Genomic DNA, 13,361 nt, shown 5'->3' with positions numbered 1-13,361 from the left:
TTCTTGACTAATTGATCCTCCAATGTGTGGAAAACTGCTTTTGCTTTTCCATTTCAAACAGAACTGGTTTGCTGGAAGTCTATTGCTCAAGAAAAAAGAAATTCCAATTTCTCTGGGTTTATGGGTTTCATGATTCTTGAAATGCTCACCTTGATGGTGAGGACCTAGTAAAACTACTGTACTTTTTCTGCCTTTAAAAGTTGCCATTAAAAGCATCCAACTCCTGAGCTATAGAAATGCACAATAATTAGTTAATTACCTAAATTTTAATTGCAGTTATAGTTGTCTTTTTAAATTACATGTACTCTAAATATTAACTACATAACTAATTAACACTAGGGAGCAAATGTAACCAAGATGCTTATTGGAAGAAAACCAGATTCTACAGTACTGACAGTATACTTTTACGGTTCTTAAAAATTTAAAAACCCACAAGTGTTTATGGCAAGAACAGAATGAAAAGCAGCAGCACCCCAGAACAGAATGCAAATACTGGTAAAAATTAAAACTGGTGAGCAACCCAGAATGGAAATAACTAGCATTTAAAAAATATTCCCTGTTCTACACCTCAAAAAATGAGATGTAAGAAAATTGATTTGATTCAAGAAAATCTGCTTATCCTAATATTTCCATTTCAACTGCTAATAAGGAACTTAAATGTAAGTTGTTTTTTAGACAGTAATAGCACAATTGAGTCATCTTTTTCAGTTAGCTCCTCCTCCGTTTTTTCCCCTCTGCCTTGGACTAGAATGGAGTGTAAGCCATTTGCCTTCTAGACTAAAGAAGATATTGCTCCTGCAGAAAAATCTGCTTCTATATGCAAGTTAGGGCATCAATTACCAAGGTAAGGCAGAGGCAGAAACAGTATTTTTATTTCTTTCTACCCAGCACATCAAAAGTACCACTGACTTAATCTAAGGGCCAAACTCTCTAGAATGATACTGCTTTGGTCCGCTTTCAAAGTAGATGCTTGTGAAATACTCTCTGGATGGAGAAAGTTCCCTAAAATAGGGGCCACCATGAAGAAGGCCTGGCACTTGGCTTTCAACCCATGAACATCACAAGAAGGACATCTGCAGAAGGCCCCATTATGGGCAAGCAGGTTGAGGAAGGGTGGTTCAGTTTTAGCCAAGCATTGCCTGATACATATATTTGGAATTGTAAAATGCCCAGAGTTCATTGATTTAAATGTGTTGGCATAGAGAATGAATGGAATGGAATGATCCAATGCTGAACTGTAAATGGCTTTAAATGTGATAACTGTGAGTTTGAACTGGGCCCAGAAATCTACCAGGAATCAATTCAGTAAATAGATGTTATTGCCATCAGGAATCAAGTTGTCCTAATTCGTTATCAATTAAGTTTTAGGTTGTCTTCAAAGGCAGTTTGATGTAAAGAGCATTATAATACAGTGATCCCTTGATTTTCGCGGTCTCGATTTTCGCGAAACGCTATACCACGGTTTTTCAAAAAATAATAATTAAAAAATACTCCACGGTTTTTTTTCTATACCACGGTTTTTCCCACCCGATGACGTCACTTCTCTCTCCCTTTCTCTTCCTTTTTCTCTATCCTTTCTACCTCTTACTCTTTCTTTCTCTCCCTCCTTCATTCAATTTTCTCTCCCTCCCTTTCCTTTCTCTCCCTCCTTCCCTGTGCCTGCCCTGCACCACCCAACAGGGACGGACAGCCCCCGATCGTCGGTTCGTCACCCCCCCCACACAGAGGGAGATCGGGCTGCGAGGGCAGTGGATCCGCGTCCCCAGCCACCGGCTTGGATTCCCCTCCCAGCGGCATTGGGCTGCCCTGCATCGCTCACGCGCTCGACTGCGGTGGCTGCTTTGGCGGGGAAGGAGGAGTTTGGGGAGAAGATGAAGGCAGCGGGCAGCAGCTGAGGCGAAGCGAGGCGAAGGCAGCGAGGAGCGGCGAATAACAGAGCAGCTCGCGCCCGGTGGGGTCTCTTCTCCCCAGCCAAAGGAGGAATGGCTTGCGTGTGTAACATATTTTTGCTGATAAGGAAAAGGATCGGGCTGGTGGGGGCAGCGAATCCACCTCCCCGCGCATGCGCAAATGGTGTTTTTACTTCCGCACCACTATACCGCGGAAAATCGATTATCGCGGGAGGTCTTGGAACGTAACCCCCGCAATAATCGAGGGATCACTGTAGTCTGCTTCTAGCCAGATGGTAGGGTAGGCATGGTTTACCTAGTCAAAAGAATCTAGGACTTTTAGCCTCCTCTGCTTGGCCGAGCCTGTTCCGGCCCCAGCCTTCCGGCCCCCGAGTCATTGGTTGCTGCCTTTTCTCCCTGGCCCTTTTCCCAAAAGGGCTCAAAAGCACTTCTGCCCTGGCCATTTGGACGCAGGGGACGGAGAGAGGTGGCATATAAGTCCAATCAATCAATCAATAAATAAATAAACAAACAAACAAACTGGAGAAGGCTAAAAGTCCCATTCCATGGTCAAAAGCAGGTTCATCCAAGTAAAATCACTCCAGAATTGAGTAAAGACTTTCCCGGCCACATCCTCCTGTTATATAAACAGCAGCAGCAAGTTGAAAAGTACTTCCAAATCATGATTTTTTTGGAGAGATATCCTCATCCATTCTAAAAGCCAATCTTTTTTTGGAAGAGAGAATGGTTCCCATCTGCTTATTGTTTTGATAACAGACGGACTGATTTGATATCAAGCTGTTTCTTGCCACCTTGTGAGAGAACCTGTTCTCACACAATTTTGTTCTAAATCTCACATATTTTGTGCTGATACATGTTTTCAAACAGTCTACCTTAAAGGAAATATCTTCCACATCAGTATCTGCATGATATACTATGAAAACACTCAGAGAATTCCATAACATTGTCCAAGAAATGCATTCACTTTACAAGACCCTTGCAGGCCCTCAATAAAATATTCAAAATATTATGCATTGTAGAGAAAAGAAAAACAGGGGGGAAAGGAAGTATATTTATACTGTATTTTTTAGGGGGGCGGGATTTATACTTAATTTCTAATCTCATAACGCACATAGAGTTTTTAAAAATCAAGCTATTGATTACATCACCTGGGGGGGATGAAAACTATAGGCAGAGGATTTCCTTATCAGTACCCTTGATTGAGAAAGCTTTACATTTATGTTTACAAATCAGTTACTCCCTTATGATGAGTAAGTGGTGTTTAAGATAGTCAGGATTGGAAAGGTTTATAAACTGAGAAAGTTTTGTTTGTTTCTTTTCTATTTTACTTATCTTTTCAGGCTGCTTACCGAGGAGAAATTACTATTTTTCAACAGCATAAAAATATCCACAGTGTTAATATATATATGTTTTTGGGTGATGTTATCCAAAATTAGTAATCTATGTATACTCTATGTTTTATATTATGATAATACCCTGTTTCCCCCAAAGTAAGACATTCCCTGATAATAAGTCCAATCAGGCTTTTGAAGGAATGGCAATAAAGCCAAGCGCTTATTTCAGGGTTCAAAAAAATGTAAGACAGGATAAATCAATGTGTAATATAATACATTAGTGGGTGAAATGGGACTATGACATTGACTGAAGTTAGTCAGTATATTTAAGAGCATTAAAACAACTATTTATCAGCATTTGCCAATCCTGTCTCCAATAGAAAATGAGACACATCTTTGGTTACAACACTCAAAAGTAATTCCTTTAAGTAACAAGGCCCTTGACAATAGGATGAAATCACTCCTATTGCTTGAAAGTGCACTTTGAGTGTTTGGTTTCAGATTTAATGACCCCCATAGCCAACTCCTTTGTCTTTCAAACAGATTAAAAGATTATTTCTTAACCATTAACCTAAGACAATTAATTGTACAATTGTGGTATTAATGCTTCTATAGGAAAACAGACTTTATAGTTTCCATTTTTCATCATTTGTAGGGGGCCACAAAAACAATTTTACAGCACAAAACAATATAATGCTAAACATTTTGAACTAATTACTTTTTACAAAAGGAAAACTGATAGAATGAGTACAGTTCACTATCTTGACTATATTGCTTTAAAAATTAAAAAAATGTTTAAAGAAGAATAGGCTATATAATAGGCTGTTTAAAAGGGCATGAAAACTTGCCTGAAGCAGATGATTTTGTAAAAATGTCAAAGCAAATCTTAAAATGTGTGCTACTTTATTATAATAAGTGAATCTACTTCACAATTCTAGAGGGACATCTAGTCCTGAGTAGAAAGCCATTTTTTAAATGAAATACAGTACTCCATTTCAGAATAAAAGCATCAAATCTGACTTGACAACTCCTGTTGCTCATTTTGGTACACAAATAGCTTACATATAGACAATTTCAAAATGTATTTTGTTTATATAACTTTCCCAAATTACATTTGGATCCTGAAATGAGATTGGAACTGTAAAAAATATACAATGCAAACTATGAAAATCTTTTTATGTGCACCATTGGCTGAACGTTAGCAATTAATTATTCCAAAACATTTTACTCGCAATTTGTTGCCTCAGAATTGTTTTTAAAATATTTTCCTTATATGCATAAATTGTACAATAGGCTACCTGCAATGCCTTTAATGTATACCTGACAAAACTAAAATCATAGAGATTGTCAGATGTCTATCTGCTTGGAGGCTCTATTAATGCAATTTTGTAAAAGAAATTTACAAAAGAGTTAAACATAGTGTAATTTAAAAATTATAAACCTAATGCTGCTTTGAAATAGCCAACATTGATTTCCCTATCTGCATTTTGACCCAGGCCAAATTACGGCTACTGGTTTGCAAACCATTAGAAACCCACCGCTGAATGCCATCTTATTCATTACCTCATACAAAAATGATTTTAAAAAGTACTGCTTTAAATTTAACATGAATATCCAGTGGTATGATAAAGGTTTTAGGATAAAAAACAAGAATCATGGGTAATGGAAATCATCTTTGCAAGAACTGAGGATTAACCTTCTACCATCAGTGTAGAAGAGCATATATTTGATGGTTATTCAGTCTGGCATTCCACTACGCAACACCAATGTGGGAAATGTAAGGAGCCCATTATAGGAAGTAGAGTGTGAAAACTGCTAATTAGACACCAAAGAAGGAAAAGGTTTTAGCTGCTGATCGGCAGCTGGATTTCTTTGAATCTCTTTTACACCGAAATTCAATGCAAGATGATGGAAAATATAAGGGAAGCATGAAGCAAGAGCAGTGGTCATTTGCTCTGTTTAAAACATGCAGCTTTGAAAACCAAAGAGGCAATTAAACAGGGTTACATTGACACAATTTGTATGCTATCATACTCAGGAGGAAAACTGTCCTTGTAATAGGATTTAATCTAGATAATCCATTCTGAATCGCTATATACCGTAGGTTCACTATTGAAAATATTTTAGAACTTTGCAGGAGTACTTCCTGATTATCCATCAATGCTAGAAGCATGGACATATGGATACAGCCAAGGGTGAAATGCTCCCAGTTCGCCTGTGCCTGTTGATCGTTGAAGCTTCTCCCACCCACCTGGATGCCACCATTTGAATTATTTTACCCTCTGCGCATGCACAGAATGCTTTGTGCATGCACAGAGGGTAAAAAACCTCAAATGGCGGCGTTCAGGCAGGTGGGCGGGGCCTCACACTCCCTTCGCGACTGGCTCTCCGACGACTGACAGACATGAGTGAACCGAAAGCATTTCACCCCTGGATACTGCTTAAGGATCTTGGAATGCATACTTAAAAACAGACTAGAAGCAGGTTAGGGATCTCACTACTGTAAGATTCAAAGTGTTGGTAATGACCTATAAAGCCTTACATGGCATCGGGCCAGAATGCCTGCGGTACCGCCTTCTGCCGCATGAATCCCAGTGACTGATCCAGTCCCACAGAGTTATCCTTCTCCAGGTTCCGTCAACTAGACAATATCGTTTGGCGGGACCTAGGGGAAGAGCCTTCTCTGTGGGGTGCCTGGCCCTCTGGAATCAGCTCCCCCCGGAGATTCATACTGCCCCCACCCTCCTCACCTTCCATAAGAGTCTTAAGACTCACTTATGTCACTAGGCTTGGGGCTATTAGATTCTTGCTCCCCTGGTCAATGAATGTGTTGAGAGAAAGTTGAGCAAATGTAAAGACTGCTTTTTATGTGGGTTCTTCAGACTTTTAATTAATTAATTAATTGGATTTAGGATACTGTTATATTGTTCATCATATGTTGTGAGCCACCCTGAGATGGGAAGCATAGAAGTCCAATAAAGAAATAAAGAAATAAACAGCCCACTACCTCAGTTGAATTCAGAGGTGGTGTTGAAAACTCCAATGCTGTTGGTTTTCAAGGACTTCAGTATTAATAATGAAACCAATCACTCCAGGATGGACACATTCAGTTCATAGTTACCCCCCCCCCAAACAAACAAATAAAACAAACGTTGGATTATCATATTCTTGTACCAATATTACAAAAGGAATCTTGATTCTAAATCTTGACTGATTCTCTTGAAACTCAATTTTGGCCTGGACATGAAAGTGAATGTTTTTGGGTTTGTTTGTTTTTTAAATAATAGCAATAGTAATAACAATAACAACAACAACAACAACATTATTATTATTATTATTATTATTATTATTATTATTATTATTATTATCATTATTATTATTATTATTATTATTTATTAGATTTGTATGCCGCCCCTCTCCGAAGACATTGAAGGTTTGGTGCCTGGGTGTCTGCAGGACCACAACTCCCTATTAGATTCAACCTAACTATTTTGATCATGTGGAGAAATGGCTGTTTGTCCCCATTCTGGAGGTCAAGTGTGCTGTGACCAGAAGCACTAGTTGTTGTTTTTTTTAAATGACGATGATGGTGATGGAGCTAGCCCTCTAGAATGACTTTCCACTGGAGATTCATCTTTTGCCAACAAGAAAAAGCTAAAGACTGAGTTTTTCCAGGGAGCTTTCAAGGCCCAATACTATATTTTGTGGTGGGGCTTTATTTTTATGCTGCTTCGTATTGTTGTAATTCTGCTTTATGAGCCACCGAGAGTTCTATGAGACTGTGGCAGCATACAAGATAGGTAGGTAGATAAAAAAGATAGGTAGGGTAATAGATGGATAGACAGATACAGCCAATGTATTGGTTTGGTTTGCTCTGTGGTTTCAGGTTACTTAAAATGAAAGTAAGTGTCTTAAGTTCAGCAGAGGTTTTAATATGTCAGTTTCGATTATCACCTCTTTTAATGAAATTATTCCTGCAAGCATTACCACAATGTTCATAAATTTCAGAAGTCAAAACAAAAAGTAGATTGAGCTTATCAGGTAGCCCATTTCAAAACTAAACCATATTTATATATATTTATTAAATTTACCGTATTTTGGAGTATAAGGTGTACCTTTTTCCTCCCTAAAAGAAGCTGAAAATTTGGGTGCATCTTATACTCTGAATCTTATACTCTTCCTCTTTTTTTTTTTTTGGAAGCTTTTTTTCCCCAGCCCTAACTAGATGCTAACAATCTTCCCAGCTCTTATCTTTCAGGCTTTTTGATTGTTATTCTCTGCAAAGTATGCTTTCCAAGCCCTAAGTCTTTGCAGGGTTTTTTTTCATTGCTCTACTTGCTCCATATGTTTCTTTCCAGGCCTAAAAAGCTGCTAACGATCTTCCCAGCTCTTACCAACTTGCAGGCTCTTTCATTGTTACTCTCTGTGAATAAGGTTTTTTTTAAGCCCTAACCAAGGAATAAAATAATGTGCTGAAGCTGATCAGGCTAAGAACACTAGCTAGATGAGTATCTGGTAGGCAGATTTTTTTCTCCTATTTTCCTCCCCAAAAACTAAGGTGTGTCTTATACTCCGGAGCATCTTATACTCCAAAAGGTACAGTATATGCCATCCATCTTGCCATCAAGCAACTCTAGGCATCTTACAAACAAAATAAGAATCCATTTGGTCATAATGCACCAGGCTAGAAGCCATGAGATGGTCAGTTCCAATCCTGCCCTTAGCCATGAAAATCAGCTGGGTAACCTTGGGCCAGTCACTCCCTCTTAGCCCATCTCATCCCAGAGTGTTGTGGTCATATGCAAAATATGAGGAGGAAGAAGTATTAGGTATGTTCATCATCTTGAGTTATTTGTAAAAATACTAAAAGTGGGATACAACAAACAAATAAAAACAAAACATTACAATGATAAATGTTGACATTAAAATGAACAAAGATATATCTAAGGAAGGAACCAATGTGTAACAGGAGAAGGTGGAGTCTTCTTTTATTACCTCCAGTATGGAATGCCCCCAATAAGCCCCCAGGCCAATCAACAGAACCAGGTTTTAAAGTTCTTCCAAAAGGCCAAGAGGGTAGGAGAAGGTTCCATCTAGACAGGCTTGAAGTTCTAAAACAGTAGTCACAGCACAAAAGGTTGTTCTCCTGGACCCCTCCAGCCAGATTTCCTTGACCAATAAAGTTCACATCATGCCCCTTCTGCAGGCATGAGTGGGACAGACCAATTCCATAAGAGTAATATGGCTTTGGGCACCTGAGCTAACACATTTAAAAAAAGATGTAAGTGATAACAACAATAGAATATAAGATACACTATTCCTTGGCAGATAATCTAATCAAGAAAGCACTTTGCAGGCTTCTGGGTATGATTACAATTGATCTTATTCCACAATGCACTGGACTTATTGGTGACATGTAACTCTGCCTTACTCAGGTCCTTCAAAGAAGTGATCTCTTTACACACATGCACTCACCAGTTAGAAGTAAGAAACCATAGTTCTTTAGAGAAATGCTTTGAAGGGGTGATTCATTCAAATCTTAATCCAGGCTAAGTATCCTTTCAAAAATCTCTACCATCTTGTTGTAGCCTACGTACTGTACTAAAGAAGTAAGAGCTGAAGGATCTCACTAATTCAAATCCGGATTTGGATCATCCTGCTTGTGAAAACTTTAATAAATTATGTAACAAACATGCAGTGTTACAGAAGAAAGTCAAAAGTAGGATAGCAGGCTAATAAAAAAAAAATACTGACAAAAGCTAACCATTTTCCTCCACAGAAATCATTCCTTGCCCTTTTACAGTTTTCAACAACCAAATAAATTAAATTAGTTCCGCTCCACCACCACAAGTAATTGTCATCATATACAATACAAATAGCTGAAAGCATTTTAATTGAACACCATAAAAATGCTAATTCACAATATCCTTAATTCTTCCTCATGAGGCCCCAAAGGAGAGAGGAGAAGCAAATTTTAAAGATTTCTAGAAGAATTGAATTATTGGTTTTCTAATCAACCCCCTTAAATTATACGCCAGTAAAAAAAGAATAAAGCTAGACTAATAATTTTTTAGACCATTACATTAAAAGCCTGGAGGTATATGGATATTTTAAACTGATGCCAAAAGCTCATAAAATTTGCTGTCAGCTGTACCTAGACTGGGCGGGAGGGGAGGAACCACCATGAGGGCACTAGTATCAAAACTGCACTATTTTGGATTACCAGATAGGGAAATCTCTGAAAAATGCAGCATCTCAAGAACGGTAACTTATTTTTGTGCCGCAAACCCCAATCACAAAAAAGCAGTGGGAAAACAAACTGGTAGTTTCAGAGCTTATAAACAAAATCTGAAAATTCTTATTCAATTAAGATAGAATTAGAATCAGCAACCATGCTTAAAAAAAGATGAAACCAAAATAAAAGATAACTGCATTAATAAATGATACTGAAGCTACTCCTCATCTCCGGTGCTAACAGTTTGCTCCTGGAGACCAGCGCAGGTGCACACATGTCTAGCGGGCAAGTGCATGTGCATCGGCGTGAGATTTGGCTTCTGCGCATGTGCTGAAATCTCATACATGCAAGATTTCACAGATTTTTGGTGATTTATTTGCTTCTGCGCATGCAAAAATTGGCAAAATCTTGCACGTGAGAGCATCCTTGTGCTTGATTTTGCTTCCAGTACATGCACAGAAGGCAAATCTCATGCGGATGTGCATGTGTCATGGATGCGGAGATATGGGTGCATCTCCATTTCTGCTACCACACTATAGTGTGGCCCGTACCAGGTGCAAACCACTACTGTGAAGCTATTTGATCAATGACCAAACTTAGAGACATGGAAATTCAACTTATTTCTGTTGAATCAATATGTGATTCTATCAAATACATGTGGTTGTATATGGGTCATTCTTTGTCAAGTGGACCAGGTGAAATTGAAACCTTGTTTGAAAAGAAAGCATCACAAAAAGAACATATATGATAGGAAAAAATGTGCTCTTTCTAATGAAATAAAAGTGAAGATGATTGAAGGTGAGAAAACAGAGAGCAATAGAAAAAAAAACTTGCTCTTTCTAGTAAAGATGTTTGAAGGTGATGAAATAGAGCTCTCTGTTTTCTCACCTTCAATCATTTTCATTTTTTTTCATTAGAAAGAGCATGTTTTTTCCTATCATATATGTTGTTTTTGTGATGGTTTCTTTTAAAATAAGATTGCAAAAATCAATCAAGTGAGCACCTGGTCCACTTGACAAAGAATGACCCATATTTAAATTTAAAAAAAAAAACCAATCTGGTATCACTGAAGAAATACCAATGATTTCCATCTAGGTCTTAGGAGGGGAAAACATAAAAACTCATTCATCATTCTAAATATTTGATCAACAACAAAGCTGACTCATATAGAAAGGTTTGGGTTGGAAGGATGTGACAAAATGGACAAAGCAAAATTGGTACCGGTACATGGTGGACCACATTCAATTTGAGATTATGGATAAAAGGATGAATTTGGTTAATGAAACTGACTTGCGACAACTGATGGGATGATGGGACAAGGTAAGACGATACATGGTGAGTAGAATCCAAGAACAAGCTACAAGAAACAAATTGGAATCACTTTATAATATGTAAATAGATATTTTGCTCTTGGGTTAAAATGTTTTATACAAGAAACACCCCCGATTGGTGGTGGGGTATGAATGTTTGTCTGGTGGTGGGCACAACACACAAACACTTGTTTTATGTTGTGTGAGTCTTATATTGTAATCAAAACTAATTAAAAATTAATAAAAAAAACCTCATATAGAAAGGCAAGCCACTGAAAGCAAAATACATGAAGAGGCCTCCATGCATAGTTCCCTCTAAGCTGAGCAGTGAGCAATCGCTCACTTAAAAATCATCATCAACTCAGAGTTTTCCAAACCTGCCCAGAAGCCGAGAGGGAAAGAGTGAGAGGGAAGGAGAGAGAGAGGAAGAGAGAGAAACAGATAGAAAAAAGAGAGGAAGGAAAAGAGAAAGAAAAAGAATGGGAGTAAGGAAGAGAGAAAGAAAATCAAAATCTAGTTTGAAACTAGCTCAACTGTTTAAGTGGCATTTTGATATTGATAGAGTTGCCCTATTAGGAGCTCACTGTTATAGACACACAGTACAGTATTTTATTTTGAAATTCTCTGAGGCAAAACAGGGTGGGTTTTTTAATTTGTTTGTTTGTTTATTTATTTATTTATTTTTCTGTGCCGCCCAGTCCCGAAGGGACTGCCGCTCAGACACTATACTTTTCAGCCCACCCCCCCAAAAAATTAGAGGGAACACTGCCTCCATGCTTACTTTGTTTTCCTCTATGAAATTAAAACAAATACAGGGAATTCTAAATTTGACTGGAGTTCTGTGCTGAAAAAATGTTTTAATTCCCATTTTTTTCAAAAAAATGTTGCTTCTCACATGTATGTTCCAGAGGTGGGTTCCTGTTGGTTTGGACCAGTTCTATAGAACTGGTAGTAACCTGGCAGCCTGGGTCACTAGAACCAGCAATGATCCAGGCCTCCCATGCCCCCGAACCCACTCTCTCAGCAGTTCCATCTTGTTTTTTGCTTCTGCACATGGGTAAAAGATGGTTTTTTTATCACTGCGTATGCACATCCACAAAGCCCTCAAAGAGCAAACCGGCAGCGAAGAAAAGAAGAACCCATCCCTGTTATGTTCCACCCTCCACGCCTTGAGGTTATCAAATTTGAGGTTATCAAATTTGAACACAACCACCACCACATTGCAAAAAATATGGCAGTTTTCATTTCATTTCATTCATTTCATTTATTCGATTTGTATGCCACCCCTCTCCGAAGACTCGGAGTGAAAGTTTTCTATTTGTTATCAACTTAGGATCCCAAAGTTTCTTTCAATTTTTGCATTTTAGTTAATATAGCCTCTGGCAAGGAGAAATATAATAGAAATGTGAGCACCCTCCCATTCACAGCACCTGTGACAGGGTAGAATAGATTACCAGGCAATGAGATTATAGACTGAGCCATTCTTTTCAAATGTGCATACTTCTAGCAGTGTTGCTCCTGGCCAAATCTGTTGTCTTAAGCCTTTTAACTGGAAATGCAAGAATTGAAAGGGAACATCTACAAAATAAACAATAAATAGAAAAGGTGCAAGAAGAATATTTGAGGAGAAAGAATGAAAAGAAGAAAATTATCATCACCTTATTTAGATGCTCGGTATTATGGATGGTTCTCAGTTTAGTGAGATTTTCTTGGACTGGTAACTTAATTCATAGTGAATTAACTTTAATTCATTGAATAAATTATAACTGGCTGAGATCATATATTAGGGTTATTCTGTATGAGCTACAAAAACCATATGAACATTTAATGGCAGCAAAGAATTACAAATGGCATTGAAACCCTAGAGAAAGTTCAGAAGAGAGCAACCAGAATGATAGGGGGACTGGAAACCAAGACATATGAAGAGAGATTGCAGGAACAAAGCATGGATAGTCTAGCGAAAAGGAGGGCCAGTGGGGACGTGATAGCAGTATACAGATACTTGAGGGGATGCCACATAGAGGAGGGGATCACACTGTTTTCCAGGGCACCAGAGGGTCAGACCAGAAGCAACAGATGGAAGCTGACCAAGGAGAGATTCAACCTGGAAATAAGGAAGAACTATCTGACGGTGCAAGTGATCGATCAACCAGTGGAACAGCTTGCTAACAGAAGTCCTGAATGCCCCAACACTCAACACATTTAAAAAAAAGAGATTGAACTGCCATCTGGCTAGGATGGTGTAAGGGTCTTCTGCTTGAGCATTGGGTTGGACTAGACTACCTGCAAGGTTCCTTTCAACTCTAATAATAAAATAAAATAAATTAAGAGAATGTGTACTTTATCTCTTTGTTGCCATCTAGTGATCGTTCAGAATTTTGCAATATATAATGATTTTAGTGCATTCTGTGAAACAATGCATTAAAACTTATTGGACTGCTTTTTATTTAAAAAGTAACATTAGAAACTCCCAACTCCTTAAAGGAAGGGCAGGGTACAAACTTAAATGAAAATAAATATTAATATGGAATTACCATTAAAGAAATTCAAAGTGAGCCTGAAATAAATAAAT

General features: G+C 38.1%; 1 protein-coding gene across 1 annotated transcript in view; it reads right to left on the bottom strand.

Moving 5' to 3' along the window:
- The window catches only part of VAV3 (vav guanine nucleotide exchange factor 3), a 240,778-nt gene that overhangs the window by 190,265 nt on the left and 37,152 nt on the right, over positions 1 to 13,361 (bottom strand). The gene's annotated exons all lie outside the window — the stretch shown is intronic.

This window comes from Erythrolamprus reginae, chromosome 3 (genome assembly GCF_031021105.1).
Source record: "Erythrolamprus reginae isolate rEryReg1 chromosome 3, rEryReg1.hap1, whole genome shotgun sequence".
NCBI lineage: Eukaryota > Metazoa > Chordata > Lepidosauria > Squamata > Dipsadidae > Erythrolamprus > Erythrolamprus reginae.
The sequence above is the reverse complement of the archived record's forward strand: the minus strand, read 5'-3'. Positions and strand labels throughout refer to the sequence as shown.